This window comes from Schistocerca serialis, unplaced genomic scaffold (genome assembly GCF_023864345.2).
Source record: "Schistocerca serialis cubense isolate TAMUIC-IGC-003099 unplaced genomic scaffold, iqSchSeri2.2 HiC_scaffold_1212, whole genome shotgun sequence".
NCBI classification, from domain to species: Eukaryota; Metazoa; Arthropoda; class Insecta; order Orthoptera; family Acrididae; genus Schistocerca; species Schistocerca serialis.
In genome coordinates this window covers 185,001-190,000 of record NW_026047417.1, presented here as the reverse complement: position 1 = coordinate 190,000, position 5,000 = coordinate 185,001, and the positions used below count along the sequence as shown (strand labels likewise).

The 5,000-nt window shown below is 52.0% G+C and overlaps 1 non-coding gene across 1 annotated transcript in view; it reads left to right on the top strand.

The window, feature by feature from the left end:
- The first annotated feature begins 3,500 nt into the window (after positions 1-3,500).
- LOC126435599 (small subunit ribosomal RNA) overlaps positions 3,501-5,000 on the top strand; it is a 1,909-nt gene continuing 409 nt past the window's right edge. The window contains exon 1 of the ribosomal RNA XR_007580057.1: positions 3,501-5,000. This exon is cut by the window's right edge and continues 409 nt beyond it. This is a non-coding gene — a ribosomal RNA (small subunit ribosomal RNA).

The window sequence follows — 5,000 nt, the reverse complement described above, 5'->3', positions numbered from 1 at the left end:
CCTAACATATGTTGTGCCTTAACCTAACCTATGTTGTGCCTTAACCTAACCTACGTTGTGCCTTAACCTAACCTATGTTGTGCCTTAACCTAACCTATGTTGTGCCCTAACCTAACCTATGTTGTGCCTTAACCTAACCTATGTTGTGCCTTAACCTAACCTATGTTGTGCCTTAACCTAACCTATGTTGTGCCTTAACCTAACCTATGTTGTGCCTTAACCTAACCTATGTTGTGCCTTAACCTAACCCATGTTGTGCCTTAACCTAACCCATGTTGTGCCTTAACCTAACCCATGTTGTGCCTTAACCTAACCCATGTTGTGCCTTAACCTAACCCATGTTGTGCCTTAACCTAACCCATGTTGTGCCTTAACCTAACCCATGTTGTGCCTTAACCTAACCCATGTTGTGCCTTAACCTAACCCATGTTGTGCCTTAACCTAACCCATGTTGTGCCTTAACCTAACCCATATTGTACCTTAACCTAACCCATATTGTACCTTAACCTAACCCATATTGTACCTTAACCTAACCCATATTGTACCTTAACCTAACCCATATTGTACCTTAACCTAACCTAATTTGTGCCTCAACGTAACCTAATTTGTGCCTCAACGTAACCTAATTTGTGCCTCAACGTAACCTAATTTGTGCCTCAACGTAACCCATGTTGTGCCTCAACGTAACCCATGTTGTGCCTCAACGTAACCCATGTTGTGCCTCAACGTAACCCATGTTGTGCCTCAACGTAACCCATGTTGTGCCTCAACGTAACCCATGTTGTGCCTCAACGTAACCCATGTTGTGCCTCAACGTAACCCATGTTGTGCCTCAACGTAACCCATGTTGTGCCTCAACGTAACCCATGTTGTGCCTCAACGTAACCCATGTTGTGCCTCAACGTAACCCATGTTGTGCCTCAACGTAACCCATGTTGTGCCTCAACGTAACCCATGTTGTGCCTCAACGTAACCCATGTTGTGCCTCAACGTAACCCATGTTGTGCCTCAACGTAACCCATGTTGTGCCTTAACGTAACCCATGTTGTGCCTTAACGTAACCCATGTTGTGCCTTAACGTAACCCATGTTGTGCCTCAACGTAACCCATGTTGTGCCTCAACGTAACCCATGTTGTGCCTCAACGTAACCCATGTTGTGCCTTAACGTAACCCATGTTGTGCCTTAACGTAACCCATGTTGTGCCTTAACGTAACCCATGTTGTGCCTTAACGTAACCCATGTTGTGCCTTAACGTAACCCATGTTGTGCCTTAACGTAACCCATGTTGTGCCTTAACGTAACCCATGTTGTGCCTTAACGTAACCCAATTTGTGCTTTAACGTAACCTAATTTGTGCTTTAACGTAACCTAATTTGTGCTTTAACGTAACCTAATTTGTGCTTTAACGTAACCTAATTTGTGCTTTAACGTAACCTAATTTGTGCTTTAACGTAACCTAATTTGTGCTTTAACGTAACCTAATTTGTGCTTTAACGTAACCTAATTTGTGCTTTAACGTAACCTAATTTGTGCTTTAACGTAACCTAATTTGTGCTTTAACGTAACCTAATTTGTGCTTTAACGTAACCTAATTTGTGCTTTAACGTAACCTAATTTGTGCTTTAACGTAACCCATGTTGTGCCTTAACCTAACCTATATTGCGCCTTAACCTGACGCACGTTGTCGCTGAACCTGCTCTGTAATTGTTATGCAACTCGTTAAATTAGTGTAGTGTTGCCTAACCGCAACCCTCGCAATATAGTTCGCTATTCGCACTGCCCGGTCCCCTGTGTATCGCGTCATGTTAAACACCTTGCAGGTGTTGCTGACTTTCCACATGCTCCTGCTATACACTGTAATGTGGATAGCAGCAGGACGTACATGCCCCCCCCCCCTTCCCCCCTGCCTTCGCAAGCTGGTCGTTGAGAAGTTTGCATGTTCAATGCCCTTCGCATGCCGACGTACTCAGCCTACGTTGTGGTACGGCCTGTCACCTGTCCGCCGATGTACGCAAAACCCACAAACTGTACTGCACATTGGTCCGTATGTACTGAATGATACATCGTGGCACATGTGTGACCGTACGACGACTGCGCCTAGCAACGGCAGACCATACAGTCCAAATATTGTGCACGCAGCTACGTGTCGTCTCCCTATAAGAGCTGGATTGCAGTGTGGTACGCCATTCAGACGTGTGGGAGGAACGGACGCCCTGGATGGCGATCAGCATGAGCAGTCTGTTGATGTAGTGGAGCGTGTATTCGGACGTAGTCGTCTCTTCTCACACACCGTGATAGCATGTTGCACCGCGTTCCACATCTGCGACATCCTGCAGAGGCCGGCTGACAGTCGTTCGCGCAATGGACACCGCATACGTACGGGGGCTACCTTCCACGTGTTCTCGAGGCGTGCACATGTTGTTGCGTCTATGTGGGCAGACGTAGTGTGTTGTGACACCTGACACAGGCATGCAATACTCGTTGCAAATGGCGATGGACGTCTACGTTTGCTGGTGACGTTACGCAAATGAACAACAGGTAACCCGTTGTGGTGCGGTTGTTCTCGCTAGAGGTGAATCAGTGTTGGCGACGATCGGTCGAGCTATTAACCGGTTGTTTCAGGGATACCCACCATGCCCACGAACGTGAAAGGGGACCCACCATGCCCACGAACGTGAAAGGGGATCTGGGTGTGAGGCGATACGCGGCGGTGGCTGGGTGGGACCGTCCCCGGCCGGTGAGGGGGGGCCGCCCGGCGTGCTGGCAGCGCGGTGCGTGGGCGCACGCGCTACAGCCGGCTGGTGGGGGCGGCCAGTGGCAGGCGCGCCGGCCGACGGACGCGGCAGGCGGCGCAGCTGCGCGCCGGCGCCCCCTGCTCGCGGCGCCTTGCGGCCAAAGCAGGTCCTCGCGGGCCCGGTGCGAAGCGCGGTGGCCATCTGCAGTGTGCTGGTCCGATTGAGGACTGTGTGCGCTGAGGATGCGCCGCCGCCCGGCGCTCGGCGCCGCGACGCCGTCTGCTGCTCGGTCGCCCCAGCGGTTCTCGCAGGTGGTTTGTATCGCAGCTGTGCGGACGTGTTGGCGCGTGCGCTGTGCTGGGAGAGTTCGCTTCGGCACCCAAGTGGGGCTTTTGTCCTTCTGTGGCGCTGGCGTTGGAGCTGCCGGTCACCGTAGGTGGCGCGTGTTGTCTCCCGCCGGCAATGCCACGACAGCACGCTCCCGGGCCTCTGTCGGCAGCGGCAAGCTCAGTTGGGAGCACGGGTGGTCGCACCTAAAGCGTCTACTCGCCTAACTCCGGGCGATTGCGCCTCTCTCGAACCCGACCAAGTAGTTAGGACGGCGCTGCGCGCCGCCGGGACCTGAGAGGGTTTCGAGGTGTGTTGTGCAGGGGAGCTCAGCCTCCTCCTGTTTGCAGAATAATTGAGCGGACGCTTGCGTGTTCGCGCGGGCCCCCGGGACACACTCCCGGGCGGCCGGCTGCTCAGCTCTAGTTGACGCAGCTCCCTGGTTGATCCTGCCAGTAGTCATATGCTTGTCTCAAAGATTAAGCCATGCATGTCTCAGTACAAGCCGCATTAAGGTGAAACCGCGAATGGCTCATTAAATCAGTTATGGTTCCTTAGATCGTACCCACGTTACTTGGATAACTGTGGTAATTCTAGAGCTAATACATGCAAACAGAGTCCCGACCAGAGATGGAAGGGACGCTTTTATTAGATCAAAACCAATCGGTCGGCTCGTCCGGTCCGTTTGCCTTGGTGACTCTGAATAACTTTGGGCTGATCGCACGGTCCTCGTACCGGCGACGCATCTTTCAAATGTCTGCCTTATCAACTGTCGATGGTAGGTTCTGCGCCTACCATGGTTGTAACGGGTAACGGGGAATCAGGGTTCGATTCCGGAGAGGGAGCCTGAGAAACGGCTACCACATCCAAGGAAGGCAGCAGGCGCGCAAATTACCCACTCCCGGCACGGGGAGGTAGTGACGAAAAATAACGATACGGGACTCATCCGAGGCCCCGTAATCGGAATGAGTACACTTTAAATCCTTTAACGAGTATCTATTGGAGGGCAAGTCTGGTGCCAGCAGCCGCGGTAATTCCAGCTCCAATAGCGTATATTAAAGTTGTTGCGGTTAAAAAGCTCGTAGTTGGATTTGTGTCCCACGCTGTTGGTTCACCGCCCGTCGGTGTTTAACTGGCATGTATCGTGGGACGTCCTGCCGGTGGGGCGAGCCGAAGGCGTGCGACCGCCTCGTGCGTGCTCGTGCGTCCCGAGGCGGACCCCGTTGAAATCCTACCAGGGTGCTCTTTATTGAGTGTCTCGGTGGGCCGGCACGTTTACTTTGAACAAATTAGAGTGCTTAAAGCAGGCAAGCCCGCCTGAATACTGTGTGCATGGAATAATGGAATAGGACCTCGGTTCTATTTTGTTGGTTTTCGGAACCCGAGGTAATGATTAATAGGGACAGGCGGGGGCATTCGTATTGCGACGTTAGAGGTGAAATTCTTGGATCGTCGCAAGACGAACAGAAGCGAAAGCATTTGCCAAGTATGTTTTCATTAATCAAGAACGAAAGTTAGAGGTTCGAAGGCGATCAGATACCGCCCTAGTTCTAACCATAAACGATGCCAGCCAGCGATCCGCCGCAGTTCCTCCGATGACTCGGCGGGCAGCCTCCGGGAAACCAAAGCTTTTGGGTTCCGGGGGAAGTATGGTTGCAAAGCTGAAACTTAAAGGAATTGACGGAAGGGCACCACCAGGAGTGGAGCCTGCGGCTTAATTTGACTCAACACGGGAAACCTCACCAGGCCCGGACACCGGAAGGATTGACAGATTGATAGCTCTTTCTTGATTCGGTGGGTGGTGGTGCATGGCCGTTCTTAGTTGGTGGAGCGATTTGTCTGGTTAATTCCGATAACGAACGAGACTCTAGCCTGCTAACTAGTCGCGTGACATCCTTCGTGCTGTCAGCGATTACTTTTCTTCTTAGAGGGACAG